General features: G+C 39.7%; 1 long non-coding RNA gene across 3 annotated transcripts; it reads right to left on the bottom strand.

Moving 5' to 3' along the window:
* Positions 1–2,412: 2,412 nt before the first annotated feature.
* On the bottom strand, positions 2,413–16,430 carry LOC148782427 (uncharacterized). 3 transcript variants are annotated; one of them, XR_016053533.1, is made up of 4 exons: positions 15,947–16,430; positions 14,577–15,054; positions 10,237–10,667; positions 2,413–3,059 (listed from the first exon to the last, which is right to left on the bottom strand). It is a non-coding gene; the product is annotated as an uncharacterized LOC148782427 (long non-coding RNA). The 3 variants fall into 3 exon arrangements; XR_016053534.1 differs by having other exon boundaries at positions 10,585–10,667; positions 14,577–15,047; positions 15,947–16,428; XR_016053535.1 differs by having other exon boundaries at positions 10,585–10,667; positions 14,577–15,027; positions 15,947–16,427.
* Positions 16,431–16,801: the final 371 nt, after the last annotated feature.

The following is a 16,801-nucleotide window of genomic DNA, read 5'->3' as shown; positions in this document are numbered from 1 at the left end:
CATTTTACATTAGGTATAAGCACGACCCTTCTCCGCTAAAAATAGAAAGAGAAAAAGAACAAGACAAAGGCGAGGTGGTTGAAGAGGGTCTGAATGCGTTGATAGAAGAAAATCCGTGGTTCCATGACATGTTACGCCTACTAAAAGATGGAACGTATCCTGAAGGGGCCACCAAGAAAGATAGAGAGGCTCTATGAACTTCCTGATCGGAGATGATGTCCTCTAGAAAAGGTCTTTCGACAACATCATTCTCAAGTGCATTGACGAACCAGAGACAAATCAAGTTCTGTTCGATTTGCACAATGGACACGCTGGAGCAGCTACCTTGGCGCAAAAGATCAGACATCAAGGTTATTATTGGACCACTATCGCTGAGGACTATTGGAAATTTATCAAAAGATGTCCCAAATGCCAACTTTATGGGGACCTCATACATGCGTTGTCCATGCCACTTAACACCACCAGTGGGGCCTTTTACTATGTGGGAGTATTGATATCATTTGAATGATTACTCCAAAAGCCGCAAATGGGCATTGATATATATTGACAGCTATGGAGTACTTCACGAAATGGGAAGAAGCTATATCATTTACCAAGATCAAAGGTCAGCATGTGGTTCGCTTCATAAAGAACAACATCATATTCAGAATTGGAGTCCCATTGTCAATCACTACTGATAATGCGACCAGCTTTAAAAATGAAAAGGTAGCCAAGTTGTACTAGTTTGGGATAATCAGAAATTTTTTACATCTTACTACGGCCAAGCGAATGGTCAAGTTGACGCTACAAATAAAGCACTCTTGAAGATCATTGATAGAATAATTGAAAGTGGCAAGGATGCATGAGAAGTTAAATGATACAATATGTGCCTACCAAACCACAGAAAAAATCTTACCCGCATGACCCCCTACTCGCTAGTTCATGGTATGTAGGTTGTACTACCTATTGAAGTTGAGATACCTTCCCTAAGAGTGCTTGCTCATAGAGAATCTGATGTGGAGGATAAAGCAGAAGCATGTGTCGCCGCTCTTAACATTCTAGACAAAATACAACTTTGTGCGTAAAAAAAAACATCTTAGCATACCATTGTAGGATCGAGAGAGAATATTAAAAGAAGGTCATTCTCCTGACAATTCAAAGTTGGGGATTTAGTTCTTAAGAAAAAATTTCACTCTCCTATACACCCACACCCATTAGGAAAATTCAAACCTATTTGGGAAGGGCCATTTGTAGTAACTCATGTATATACACGCAATTCCTACAGTATCAAAGATCAAGAGGGTCGAGAATTCGAGGACCCCATCAATGCCACGTATCTCAAAAGATATTAAGCGTAATGGGTCCAAAAAAAAGAGTTATAGTGAAAACATCCAAGTGAGGCACTACATCAAAGAAACCCTTAAGTGCAATCTGGAGAATGGATATACTTAAGACTCTTTAGCAACAACTGTGGGGACAACTACCTTAAAGGAAAAAGCAAAATAGAAATAGTATTAAAATCATAATGAAAACCTCCAAGAGAGGCGCTATGGCCAAGAAACCCTTAAAGCGCAATCCAAAGAATGAATACTTAAGACTTTTTAACAACAAATGTAGGGATAGTAACCTTAACAAAAAAAAAAAATGAGCAAAGCACATTGCATACGACAGCTCTTGAAAAAAGCATAGATTGGAGTGGAAGACCCTCGTGTCCGTAAAGGGTCCTAACTAAACCATCGTTGGTAGATCAAAGAAGGAAATAGGATTTGGAAGATCTGAGGAAATTCCCTGAACACAGGGACAATATCAAATGCGTTCTAAGGCAGAAAACCATTGGAATCCACAAAAAACACCCCTGATACGAGGGGGAAGAATTCCAAGGGTCAAGGAGTACTTGCAACTTCATGACATCCTCATGAAATCGCCGGTAAATCCGGTTTATAAAAACCATTAACAGGGATACAAATAGATAATAATGAAAAATCACGACCCAAGGGACAGCATGAGGCAAAAATTGTAAGGCCCATCCCTTTATTTAAAAATGTTTCCACAAACCTTTTAAGATACACACACATAAAATAAATAAAAAATTTAAAAAGAAATCACTTTCAAAAGGCCTTTCTCAAAATAAAATCATTTCCAAAAACATTAAAGAACTCCTTCCATCACTACATAAGGAAAAATTGTTAATCAGTCTCGCCTTGATTTTTTAAACCAACCTCTAAATCTTGCGTCACAAGGGCATGAAACTAGTCAAGCACTCAATGGTTGTATGAGTATACTGTCAACTATCCGTTATTGGGAATGGGTAAACCTCATCAATGGCGACACTGTCTAGTGTGGGAACTTTCTTTCTCTCAACTAGAATCCCTAAGGCAAAATGGGGCAAACTAGTCTCCATGTGTGTGTGTCCCACACTCGATGGTCAAATAATTGACATAATGGGAAAAACCCCCAAAACAAGGGCATTGGGCTCACGTGGCATAGTCTAAACTGTTTGTGCAAATACAAAGTGTCCCTCTTAATATTGATAAACCCATGCATACACTGAGATTTGTGCATCACCCATCTATGAAGTAAAAAGCAGAGTTGCAATCAGACATAAGTTGTACATAAAAAATAAAAGAAATTAAAAATTAAAAAAAGAGAAAGAAAGATAAATGTTGGTGGGAGGGCCGGGGGGGGGGGGGGCAGGGGGGGGAAGGAGGGGGGACGAGAAAAGAAAAGAATAAAATGTCCTAAAAGGAAATGTATGCACATAACTATGCACAAGTAAGATCATCCATACATGTGCAAAAAAAAAAAAAAAGTACAAAATGTCAAGAAGCAGAAGGTCACACTCTCCCTGCTCTTCAAGTCTCGACTGCACCCGCCAGGAGCCCTCTATATTCTGTGAGGGAATTGGGAGTCTGTGATGGAGATGGGGCTGGAGGTGGACGAGGCTCCCACACCAAAGGAACTTTCAATGCACGAGAAGGATCACCACTTGCCTCCACCACATAACTGCTTAGCATGGATGGTATGTCTTCTACATCCTCTATTTTCTCTTGAGCATCACGAAGCTGCTGCTTAAGCATGTTCTAAAAATAAAACGAAAAGAGAGAGAGAGAGAGAGAAAAAAAAAGAGAGTCAGATGTGTTAGCAAAAGTAATGGAGAAAGCAAGTGAGCACCATATAAAAATAAATAAATAAATAAATAAAGGAAAAATAAAAGAGAGAAAAGAAAAGAAATGTACTCTATCTAATTGAATATGAGCCACAGTAATCTCGAGCTTCTACAACCATCTCTTGGTATCTTGGGTGACACTGGGTGTTGATATAAGAATAACCGACAAAGGAGCCGATGTCGATCATGCTCTCTCTAATTCAACTCTCAAAGCATCATGCTCTGCCTCTTCTGCGGCTCTCTCTGCTTGAGCTCCATCGAGCTCGATTTGTAGGGAATCTCGCTTAATTAACAGAATCTCTCTCACCTCTGTGACCACCTCAAAAGACCATCGAAGGCTCTTGAGCTTTGCTGCCCTCCTTTGTAATAATTTTGCATGCTTGCCCTTCACCAACGTCCTGACTTGAATCTCCTCCACAGGTCGAGCTCATAGAAGGATGTTCTCCTCATGACAAGGCTGGCAGGTCCACTCTCCCTCTAGATCTAACAATCCCTAGCTATCGAGCCACCTCCTTGCCGTGTGCACATAAGGTAGCAACATCTCTCGAGGCGGCTCTGTGTCTCTCCTCATAGTTAGCACATGGGATCTCCCATGTGTAGCTTCCTCTCCAATGACCCTGGTGGCCCTGCCACACCACTCCTTGATCCAAGGCTCCATATCTGTCAGGTAGGATGTCTGATCAGTAATTCGGACCTTGGAAGGTTGTCATGGAAGTGTATACTCGAACAACGACTGAGGCAGTCCAAATTGACGACAAACTATCCCTAGGAAGTAAGGCTCCACGGTGTCCATGCAAATCAGGTGGGCAGTGGTCTGAAAATTCGAGAGGAATCTGCGTAAGCTAGAGGAACATGTTCGACTCTCATTGGAATCCAGTCAATCTGGAAAAGAAAGAAGAGAAAAGTCAACATGACTCCTGCATAGCAAGGAAAACTCAAAAAATGAGGGAGTGAAGTTTTATAAGACTCGTCTCCCAGACACTCAAAATGTCAAGGAAAAGAGACTAGAATGATCTTGAATGCGACTCGTCAATCTTCCATACGTTGAATGCCCAATGGTAAATAATAAGAAACTGGGACACTAATCGCCCTGGGTCAGGTGGGGAATCGCAATGTACTCCCATGCCCATACCTAAATTAAAAAATAGAAACTCAGCAAATCATCAGAGTTGTCAGGCCTGATGAAAGATCCTAAAACCTAGGTTAAATAGATGGGGTCCCTAAAGAAAGATTGAACAAACCCGTAGGAAGTGCACTCTCCTTGAGGTGACTAAACGTAACCACACAAGAATTGCTGGTGCCTATGCAACCCTCTCCAAGTATCTCAAGTCCCTCGTCATCCATAACACCATCAATCAGACACATCCTTTCGAATAGTCAGGGAATAAAAACGATCTGAATAAATAAGCTAAGAATGCTCGCAAAACCCATTCCTCTGTCAATGAGAGCTCTCTGAGATTAGCAGCTGGATCTATCTCCTCTCTGAAAATCTTGGTTGACTCCTCAATCATGGCTTGCTCTTTAACATCGTGAGCCTACTCTATCACTCTTGCAATTCTCTCCCAGCAGGTGAGGGTATCAACCGCAATATCATCAGCAGGGGAAGTTGCCTCTGTCTCATGCAACATCTCCTCCTCCACTAGTGCCTCAGTCGCAAGCTCTAGTACCTCCGAAACCCTAATGTCTAAAGCAATAGGCTTCAATACCTCTGACCCCTCAAGCTCAGGAGCAGCTACCTTCATTATATCAAGATCTTCCAACTCAAGGGCACTAGGCCCCCCATGTCTCCCTGCTCTGCAACTGATGGGGTTCCCACAACTCTCATAGCCCTAACTGCCACTGTAGTCATAAGCCAACTAGGCTCATTGTCTCCTTGACTAATACCCTCTCATTGGGTCAGTGAAGGTCCATCGGTCTTAAGTCATCGGCCGCGAGGTGCTCTACTCCCTCGCCCTCAGACCCTCGACTACAGAAGTCTCTCCACCACCATATATCTCAAACTACCTCCCCAGGCGGATCTCGTCCTTTCCCCATTCTTTGATCATAGAAAATGGCATGTCTATAAGCATCATTACACTCACTCTCATAGGCACTAGCAGCCTCTGAAGGAATACTAAGAAGGGGCTCCCCATCACTTCTGACTTCACAGATCTGAGTCACATCCTCTAAGCAGAAAGTGTTCTCGTCACAAGGGAAGGGAATTGAGTTAGTCTCTGATCTAAACCGGAAACATAAATTGGTAAGCAAAGCTGGATTTATAACAAATGGCCTAATCCTACACACATCCCAAAGGTCTATCCTACTGTTTACGCTCTAATCTATGTCGATCTCTGGGATGAGATCTGCTCAAATCTTAACACGAACTGAGTTACTTTTGAAAAGGCCATCCTAAGCAATCGGTAAGTGATGAGCGCTCACCTTTGGTCTATCTTATAGTCAAACAGCTATAGTGATTTCTCTATAGCCTTAGACTAAGGTAGTAGCATGAGCGTTCGCCTGGAGTGAAATACTCGATTAAGTATGCTATGCCTGGTTCCACAGAACCCGACCGGCTTGAGCCCTTTAACCGGCCGTAATGGATTAAGCCCCTTAGTTCAAGGATAAAGGTAGCATGAGATGTTTGCCTTTTGATAGACAGATGGGGAAGGTGAAACGAAAGAAGAGGTGTTGGCTACTGATCCTTTCCTATGTCCTGGGCCGCCTGAACGATTTCACTCTTCCTGGGCCTCCTGAACGATTTCACTCTTCCTGGGCCTCCTGAACGATTTCACTCTTTCTTCTGGTATGGACCTTCGAAATCTAAACTGAGGATCCTGGTGTAAAAAAGTAGGGGTTATAATAATTCATGAAGGGCATAATCATATTCTCCTAATTCGATGGGAAATATAAAAAGAATTTTTCATGGTTCTAGAAAAGGTATTTTTGTTCTAAGTCCTATTTGATTGGTTTGGTTGTACCGTAGCAGATAGTATTCGAGAAATGAAAGAAAGAGAATAATGGAAAAGTCCAGGTTCGTGGTGCAACTATTACTACATTACGTTGCCGCATTAGGTACAAGGGTTTCTTCCATGTACTAATGCTAATACACCTGCCCTTACTTATTACTTCCCGATTCAAGCCTACGCTTGCTTTGACTATATTCCTATCCTTACTTCCTTCTATTCCCTATCTCAATTACCCAAGCCTAAGGGAATCTAGTACTCTTATTCCCTCCATTTCTACCTAGTACCTACAACTAAGGGAATCTAGTCTAGTACTCTTATTCCCTCCATTTCTACCTAGTACCTACAACTAAGGGAATCTAATACTCTTACGCCTTTCATTCCTTTTACTCATATAAAAGAAAGCAGACTAAGACTAAGGAAGTTGATACTACCACTTTACCGCGACTTCACATGGTGGCGTTCCTTTTTGAAATAAATATCGCGACTTCGGTCTTTTTCAAGAAAATCATCACGTAGTATATCAACAAAACCCAAAGTGACATCCTGTGATCTTCACCACCTCCACTTCTTTCATATTCTTCTTTGGTTTGGCCGCTAGTTTTCAATCCACCCAAGAGAGTTCCCCCGCTTCTCGTGATGAGCGCAGCGCAGCAAAGGGTGTTTGCACCGGAGGAGGCGTTGGAGACTCGGTCGTTTGTTCTGACTTTGTGGTCAGCCCGCCGAATATCTTCTTAGCGATTTGAAAGGAGAACGTCTCGCTCCTATTTCATCTAGTATCACTGTCAAACACTCGCTTCGTGCTATAGACTTGTAAGGCCCTTCCGGTCCGAACTTCCCCATTGGACCGGGGAAGAAGTTCTTTAAGTCTCCTTCCTGGATACCATCATACTAGTGGAAGGATGAAGTTGCTAGTAAACCGAATATGTTTCAAAACATTATCTACGACTACAATGAGTACCAGGAAGCTTTCTTCACAACCTTTCTCCATGATAACGGCCGTCAAAACCACTACTGGATTCTCTACCTGGAAAGCAATTGAAGCTTTGATTCCACACCTGGATGGTTTATTGAAGAATGGTGGTAAAGGTATGGCCCGAGGAAGTCGAGCGCCATCTAAAGAAGAGCTTCTCTGCGGTTTCCAAGCCATGGGAATGAATCTGGAGGCCAGAAGTGATCTTCAGCAGAGATGGAAAAATTCTGAAAAGAAGATACCTCAGTCGTCTTCGTGTGAGTTTGTCAAATGCTCGACAAGCTGCTACATTAGTGGCGCATAAACTATGTTCGTCAACCAAGTTTGTTCAGTGGTCGTAACGTACTTGGTTAGTGGGGAAAAATCGGGCCGGGACTCAAAAGAATTAGGCAAAGTGTTGTGTTTGTTCTTGAACGACGGAAGTGGCAAGACACTAAGGGAGAGTCCTTTCTTTTTTGAATCGTCGAAATTGTACGACGAATAGGCCTTCTTGTTCCAGGCATACGACACGAAGACGTAATTTCAATCTTCAGGCCTTTGGTAGTAGTAAAAAAAGAAAGAGAAGAGCTAAGATTCAGGAAAGGATGATCTTAGGTTAGGGTATTAGATTCCATTTGTTCAATGTGAGTAGTTTTGTTTTTATCCCCGGCGCCTGACCTCGTGATTGCCTTCCTTTAACCGCCCCGCAGAACACCCCGTCGGATCATCAGTTCAATTATGAATGATGAGGAAAGAAAGGCCGGGAAGGGTTGTCTTTATGGGGGTGAAAAGTCTGTATGTCTCTGGGGGCTGGGGGCAATCTATTTAGAAAGGGATCAGTCTCTATCCATCCATCCGGATACTACCGTAGGCTACCACGTCAGTCTATTCAGGTGGTTGGTGTATTAAAAAAATGAAGCAACATGCTCAAACATGAACAGTTGGTTGGTGAGCTAGCTGCATTTCTTGTGAGTCGACCTATGCGCACGGGCAGACAGCGGAGGTAAGATCGACTCGAGGGCCACATACGTACATGAGCCGCGTGTGTATGGTGCTGTTAGCAAGTTCAAGGCAGCGCAACATAGTTGTTCCTAGTCTCTGCCAACAAGTGAAGTAAGCAGTCAAGTGAAGTCTACACTGACTGCCTACAAGTGAAGTCAAGTGAAGTCTACACTGACTGCTTACAAGTGAAGTCAAGTTCAGTTAAGTGAAGCCAGGGTTAAGTGCAGTTAAATGCATATAAGAGCAGTTAACACTAACTGTTATCAAGTGAAGTCAAGTAAAGTGAAGTTTAGTCAGGGTTGGGAAAGGATCAAGAATTTAAATCTGTCTAGTTCCGTCTTTTCGAAAAGCACGGTTGACTTCTAAGTGCAAGAAGGAACTAAAAGCGTACGGTTCAGAAGTAGGAAGTCAAGCCAGTCAGTAGGCTTTTGGGCAATTTAGCTAGCACTCGTGACGGAAGCACTCGGTCCAGGCTGTCAGTCTTTAAGCGGATGGAAAGCTTGTCTTGTCCTATCTATGCTCACTACCTCGTTGTTTGACAAGCAGTTCCCCTCATTCAGTAGAGCCTACTTTCGCCCATGGTTCGCGTCGCTATCGTGTCGTTCGATCATCTACAAGTACCTATAGTTAAGTAGACTCAGACCGATAAAATGGAGGGGAAGAGGTTGGGGTTCAACACAAGACAAGGTGCTTCCTTCATATGTATATTTAATTTATATAAAGGTCAGAAAGAGTCGGCATATGCAGCATCCATTTAAAGATCAACATATTCAAAATCAAATATATGTGAATATGTATTGATTTCTCGGGGGTCAGGGACAAGCAATTCCATAGTGGAGATCAGGTCGTGGAGAAGCAGGCTATGCATATAGAGCCAATACGGCGATTCTTCGTTCGATTGTTCTAGTGAAGGTGGCCGACGAGTATGTAACTTCCATTTCTGATTGGCCTATCGCAAACCAACTTCTCTGACCACTCTGTTGTTTGATCTTTGTTATGAACTCGTTGTAGAACCTGTTTAGGAGGTTTTTTATGCGCAATGCAATGAGATTTTTACTCTGGAATAGCCTTCCATGCTCTTGATCTTTATGTCAATGTTAGCTCCCCCCTCCCCAACTTCCATTTCTGATTGGCCTATCGCACACCAACTTCCCTGACCGCTCTGCTATTTGATCTTTGTTATGAACTTATTGTAGAACCTGTTTAGGAGCTTTTTTATACGCAATTCAATGAGACTTTTACTCTAGAATAGCCTTCCATGCTCTCGATCTTTATGTCAAAGTTAGCCCCCCCCATTCCCCATAGTAAGCTATATATAACGAACGAGTTCAACGTTATAGCTTGAGTGCTAGTTCTCCCTCTCTAATAGTCACAAGACGAAAGGAAGTTGAGGACGTTGGAACTCCGGTAAGACTTTCAAAGAACAGATAGATGGAAGGCACAAATATACCAAAGGAGCGCGGGCCGGCGGACATAGGGCTATTGTGCCTATGCCAGTTGCTTTTCATGCTCTACAATTCTAAGTCTCGTTTGTCAATCTTGTGTTGTATCAATCAGTACCTGAATGACGTCACTTGCAGGAGAAAGGAATAGACTGAATTTACTTACTACCGGCGAAGACTACTTATTTGAGAGGGGGGCTTGTAACTTGATTAGAGAAGGGCCGCTGGCAGGTTCATTTCCTATAGCGAGCATCAGAAAGAGATTCAATAGCTGACAATCCATGAGGGGAAACGATTTGATTTGATGCTCGTATAGAATTCAATCACATATTGTGGTCCCAGAAGTGGTACAACTACCTCATCCCTCTAGGGAAGCCCTATAGCTTAAGGCGAAACTTACAAGCTTCTCACTTACCTCAATTCTAAGCGTAATTCGAAAGGTTTACTTTATCTATGTATTTCCCATTCGATATTCGGTTGGTTATTGTTTTAAATAACTCTAATTTCGCTCTCGCCGCTACTTCCGAACCGTCTCCCCGGGACTACCAGTAGGTTCGGTTGTTGAATATCGTGCAAGTTAGGTTGTGGTTGTATTGGCCGCAAGCGGAACGTAAGCACTGTAGGTGTGTGTTGACCATGCACTCTCGTGTCGTGTAATGTCATATGTATGTATGATAGAGGTGGTGTGGCAATTGATCGCAATGCAAATGGTTATCAGCAAGATTCAATGAATGAATGAAGCTATGAATGTACCCTGTGGTGACTCGTTCCGTAGGCAGTGAATAGAGCTTATAAGCACGGAGCGAGGCCTTACGACACGCGTTGGTATAGATGATGGTCTTCCTCTGATGTCTCCAAGCCAGCCATACTATAATACATATGCGAAGCAACCGATAGCAGGTAGCTCTGTTCTCGCCTATCGATAGATAACACGTTGCTTCCAAGCTCAAATTGAAACTGAATTGCTACTTGTTTTTCTTTTTATTGATAGAGTGGTATTGTCACACCCCAAGAATTTACAATACTATTATTCCTGAGATGTGACGGACAAAACATATATACATATATTGATAGGACAAATTTACAGTGGCGAGGTCTTACATAGTAAATAAAGAAAGCTAGCACAACAACAGTATCTTCCAAGGTTGATCTTGACTAGCACTCAAAATGAATCCGTAGTTATCCTGAAAAAATGTTTACCATAGTTTGATGAGTTTGGCTACTCAGTAAGTGATCATCATAATCCTAAAAATAATCATGATTGAAAGATATCAATATTTTCCAAAATGAGATCTATTAACAGAAATGCATCAACAGTTTCACTTTCAATAAATGCATAATTAAGTATAATCCGAGTAATTGAAATGCTTATAACACTTTTAACGGCAGTACATAATTCAAAGGATTTCACAAAATACCCTACTGGCGTCCCAAGTAGGTCACCTATATACCCCATCAGCGTCTTGATGGGCCCACTTAATCCCTATCGGCGTCCCAGATAGGTCCACTTAATCCCTGCAGGTCCACTTATACCTCACCGGCGTACCGGATGAGTCCACTTAATCCCTACTGGCGTCCTAGATAGGTCCACTTATACCTCACCGGCGAACCGGATGAGTCCACTTGCATACTTAAATTATTTCTAAATCTCTTTAAACATTCGAAAGCAGCAATATCATGTACTCAACATATCACTGAAACCATTAATATGAATTTCACTTAAACCATTAATAACAGTCACTCTCTATAATATTTCAAAAATAACCAATCAAATATTTTGGGCTCAAATTTAGAAAGGTAGCAGTTTGTAAAGGCATTCTAGCATAATTGCAAATTTAATATGTATAGAAAAACTCTTATAAAAATTCAAGAATACGGAATTATCACAATTTATGGAATATCAATTCACAAATAAACATTTCACAACAATACTATAATCAATTGCAAAAATGTCAATTTTTAAATAATAAGGCAGTCATTTGCACATGAATTTTACAATGTCTAAATATTCAAAACAGTAGAAAGAAATATCACAATTTTACTAAAAGCAGAAATATCACATTTATTTCTAACAATAGACAAGAAAAATAAATAAATTTATTTTTCTAATTTACAGTATTCAAAATTTCTAATATAGATAAAATATCACAATTTTTATTAAAAAGATTATTTTTCAAGATAATGAGGTCACGTGCGCATAAAATTTATCGCGCCTAAAATTCATGATAATAAGCAGAAATAATTATTTCATTTTATTTTTTAAAAAGAATGGATTATTTTTCGAGACAATGAGGTCACTTACACACAAAACTGATAAAATAAAGATCCTAGACGGAAATATCACTATTTATTAAAAATAGACTATTTTTCAGAAAGACGATGTCACTTACCCACAATTATTTGAGAGGGAGCTTCCGATAAAAAATTCGGTTCAAGAGAGAAGTTCACTGTGTTTCGACCAGAGAGAGAGATCTCAAAATTTTGTTTTAGGGTGGGAGTGCTCACATCCCCTATTTAAATTCTTATAACGTATTATTATATTATTTTATTACGCTCTACCTCATACCTGAGGTGTCGCGTTAAAAGTCTACTTTTATCGTACGAAAACCATGTCCGCTAAAGGACGTTGCCAGCTGCAAGCAGCATGAGGCAAAAGCAGGTAAAGCAAAAGTTAAACCAAAGTAAAAGTTTTGAAAATAGTGATGGTCCCCAAGGACCATCATACTCAATCAGACCATCACCTATTAAAAGCATCATTTCCCCCTTTTTTTTTTTTTTTTTTTGTTTTTTTGAAATTTTAGGATTGTTACAGGTATTCTCCACCCCTGTCAAAAAAGTAGAGGGGGAAGAGAGAAGGACAACAAAGAATTGACAAGTCTAATGGGAGAAGAATTGTTGACACGTTGACTGCCTTCGAGACTAGAAAAGATAACCCAAGTGGTCTAACCCCTGGGTCGGACCCCAACCGAAAGACGTTAGAGAGAGTGGGGTCTCTTTAATTATGGACTTAGAAAAATCCCAGATTTATACAAATCCGGTCTTTTTCTGAGTCCACAAGCAATGCCAACTGCAAATCTGTATTTTGACCTAAAAAAAATGCTTCTAAATTTAATTAAATCTAGTAATACATTAATTTCTAAAAAAAATTAAAAAAAAGCGGATAACTAAATGACAAAAAACAAATTAAATTAATCAAAGAGAAATATACTTAGAGAAATATACTTACCTTTAGGGACCCGAAACCCAAAGTTTCGAGCATGGATCGAGCCGCTCTTCTGATTTGTACTACCATCTCATTTTTTTAGATGTCTTTGCATGCTAGAATTGGTAGATCTAATATTCTTTGACCTAGTTCTAGGGTTCCTAAAGTATGAAGAAAAGCTGCGAATTTGAAGTAGGGTCTCCCTAGGTTTTTTTAAGTATTGGAGAAGAATTTCCTTAGTTTTCTCAGGGTTTTGGGATCTCCAAAGGTTGAATATGAATTCTGGGATTTTCTGTGATTTTTTGGGTTTTTTCAAATTTTTTAGGAATTTTTTAAGGAGTTTTCCTATTTTTAGGTATTTTTGGGTTATTTTTTAAATTTCGAGAATTTATAAGGGATTTCTTTGTCTCTTTTCTTGATCTTTCTTTTGGGTTATGGAGGGGGGTATTTATAGGATTTAATTCGTGATTTTTTTTGAATTTTTTTGAATTTTTTTTCTTTAATTTAGTCTTATCTAATTAAAAAAAAAACGTTTTTACTGCATCACAAAATGCCTTTACTGCATCATTAAACACCTTTACTGCATCATCAGGTTGAGTCTAGACCTGCCAGGCCGCGTCACAGTTAGGCCTGTAGCCCGATACTTGGATCTCAGAAGGACTAAATGGTCATTTGTTAGATATTTTTATTTGTAGATACGATTCGGGCGATTTTTTTACCGTTGGAAAGCTCTCAAGCTCTACTTCAAGTTGGGATAGATTTTGGGCAGTTTTGGAGCAATTATATTGTGTCTATATTGCTTATGGGCTACTAGAGTTTGTGTGGTCCTTTAGGCTCAGAATCAAGGTTTTTAGAAGTTCCCATAGCCAGAATTTCGAAGGAGGTGTCTACACCTAGTAAGAGTTTGTCTTTGTTTAGGGTTCAATAACTAATAGCAAACAATTGACATCTAGAATCTATATAAAATTCATGTAAAAGATAAAAAAAATAATACTAACAAAAAGAAGAACGAGGAAAAAGAGAAAAGATCTCAAGCATGCATATGACATCATAAAAATCCAAGCATGGGCAAATTAAAAATGAAGGACTCACCAAAAGGGGCAAAAATTAATACGTAAAACACCCTAAAACTGTGGCAAATTAATAATGAATGACTCTCCAAAAATGGGGTAAAGATTAACAATATTTCATCCTAAAAATTGGGGCAAAAGTAATAAAAAAATGAAAAAAAAAAAAAAGGATGACAAAATTATCCCTAAGAAATTCTTAATAAGAGCAATATTACGTTGGAAAGGTTGGATGCCCAGAAAAATGGTCCCAACAACCCAAATATTTTAGGGCCAAAAGGACCCGTGGTCTAGATGCCAAATACCGTGGGGTCCAATCAAGCTGGGCCCAAACGTCAGGCGTCTGGCACAGAGAGCCCATTGCACAGTGGCATGTCCGAAAAATGGCATAAAAGGTTTGAAAGCGAGCAAAGATCGAAGGAAAACATCCATGGAGCATTCTATCTAACATTTCAAAGGCATGTTCCGACAAACTGTAGGGGTAGAATTTAATATGCTTGCGTCAAATTTGAGGCAAAATTCTTGGGGCAAATCACAGATCCATATGTATTCTGTTCAAACTGACAACTTTTGAGCCAAACAACAACTAATGTTAAAATGAAAATCAACCAAGAAGAGCATGCATGAGTAAACTTGCAAAAATGAGAAAATGGAAAAAAAAAAAAAATGGAGGATTTGCCCATACGAGCAAAAATGAGAAAATGGAAACAAACGGAAGAGGATTTATCACTAGTTTTCAAGAAGAAAATGGAGTAAACACTACAAAACTTTTGATGAACGGAAAAGAGAAAAAAAAGAACAAATGTGTTTTTATAAGGGCACACCTTTTCGTTAGCCTTGCTCTTCGAAATGTGCTTCAGACTCGAGTTCTATTGTAGAACCTCAACAGTCATCTGCGATTCGTTGGCGTTTGAGAAAGTGATTAGCAGATAAGTTTTGGTGGGCATGGTGATGAAAATGGTAGAGGGAAAGATGGGAAAGTGGTAGAAATGGAGTCCACCGATAAGTATCCTAGAGAGTTGATAAAGGGGTTAAAATGAGGCAGGAGAGAAAACGAAAACAGATAAATGAATTTTTTTTTTTTTTTTGAGAAGAAGATTAAAGATTGGAGGTTTGCTTTTTGTAAGAGAGAGAGAGAGAAAGAGAGCGAGGAAACTGTTAACAGAAGTAAAAGGGCGTTTGCACCGGTTTAAATCCAGGAAGTGCAGGCCGCGCTTTGTGGTGTCTGCATATGTTTCGCAAACGGCATCTACTGTGGCGCTTAGCACGAATTTCCTGAAACTTTCCAGAATGCCCTTGGGGCTGCAAAATTTTAGAATTAAATAAATAATAATAATGATTAAAATATTTTAGAGCCAAAGGACGACAAGATTTTTTATGAAAATTTTTATTCATCCACATAAAATCATGGGGATTATTACAAGAGTGTGGTTTGTATAGAGCCGAGGTTCTAAACAATCAAATTAGAGCCCACCTTCAAATTGTGTCGAGAAATGTGGTTTTTATATTGGCAATCATTGTGATAGCGTTAAAATATATTTTCATCGTTAATTATACAATTTAAAGTTCAAAAATAATATAGATCGAGCAGATCTATGAAAATTTAAAAATCTTGAAAATTGACAGTCTAAAGTACCTTATAAGATGCACTATTTCCAAAACTTGAAATCCATTTTTTTTTCATGTCCATACATCTTGATGTCGAGATGATCAATTTGAAGATATTTGAGTATCAAAACAACCTCTTCTAATGAAATTTTTGAGGTGGACTCTAATTTAATTATTTAAAGCTCGGCTCTATATAAACTTTTTCTTTATTACAGTATTCAAATTGGCCTCAGAGCCACTGCTTTAATTGTCCTAACGGACTCAAAACTAACTCAAAACCTAAAACGTCAACAGTCCCAATGGACATACAAAAGGAAAGAAAATAAGACTCGAAATTAAAAGGCCTATTTTTCCTAGTCCAAGGATTTGGGTTCTTCATTTTTTGGCTAATGAACCGCTATGAAAGCTGCCCATTGCTCGCGTTCCACCTCGGCCCCTTCTATGGTTATTTTTGCCGATTCATCACGAGGCGTACAGAATTTGTTTGATGATGTTTCCTCAGCAACAAAAAAAACTATTTGTTTGATAGTTAGATCTTTTGGATAGTACTTCTATCAACTAAAAATTAATATAAGAGGTGTCATACCTAAGACTCCTGTAATGGAAACGGAGAAGATGAAGGTCATCAACTCTGGCCTCTCCCATGCTGTAGAAAACCACTTTTGAAACCACGGGACGATCAAAAGGTAACCTTGAGCTTGACAAGGTGTTTTCCTATTAAGCAAACCTTGAGAGATGTCAAAGGGAAAGCTTTCGGAAAAGGGTATAAGTCATGAGAAAGGGGGAGGAGCAAGCTCCTTATCTTCCTCCTTAGAGGGTTATCTTATTTCTTGGGAGGCATCTTGATCAAAACCAGTAACGGGTTGAAAATAAAGAGAAGGAGAGTCTTGAGAAGAAGACACTTAAAAGATTGGGAAGCATCATCAAAAGATTAAAAGTGGAGTCCTGGTAGGAATTTCGACTCCTAATCTGAATTGGAGCAGGAAAAATGAAGAAGATAGGTCAAAGAAAAAAAATTTCACATGACATGGCATCTAGAGCAGGAGGCCCTGAATGCAGCATAATGTGGCATTTGGAGTAAGGGCCTTAAACATCGCATAACGTGGCGCCTATTTCGGAGCATGATATAATTAGTTAAACACCATTGGATGTGGTGTTTATTTAGGATATTAAAATGTCTGGTACCATGACCTCTCACGCACCCACTTACCCTCAAAAAACTTACCAGAACATTCTAGAAGCTTATGGAAAAATGAAAATGTTGGAATCAGAGTGCAGGTACCCAATTTTATTAAAAAATTTTAAACAAGTTTCTAGAAAATGAATTTTTCCATAGAAAAGGAATTCTAGTGTCAAGAAAAATGAGGATAATCTTCCAAAAAAAATTTCAAAAATTATCCTCCTTGGCACGAGCCTAAACTGCCAACCACTTTCAAATAAA

This window comes from Amborella trichopoda, chromosome 4 (genome assembly GCF_054954075.1).
Source record: "Amborella trichopoda isolate Santa Cruz 75 chromosome 4, AtrichopodaSantaCruz75HAP2 v2.0, whole genome shotgun sequence".
Taxonomy (NCBI): Eukaryota; Viridiplantae; Streptophyta; class Magnoliopsida; order Amborellales; family Amborellaceae; genus Amborella; species Amborella trichopoda.
This window is presented reverse-complemented; position numbering and strand designations above follow the sequence as displayed.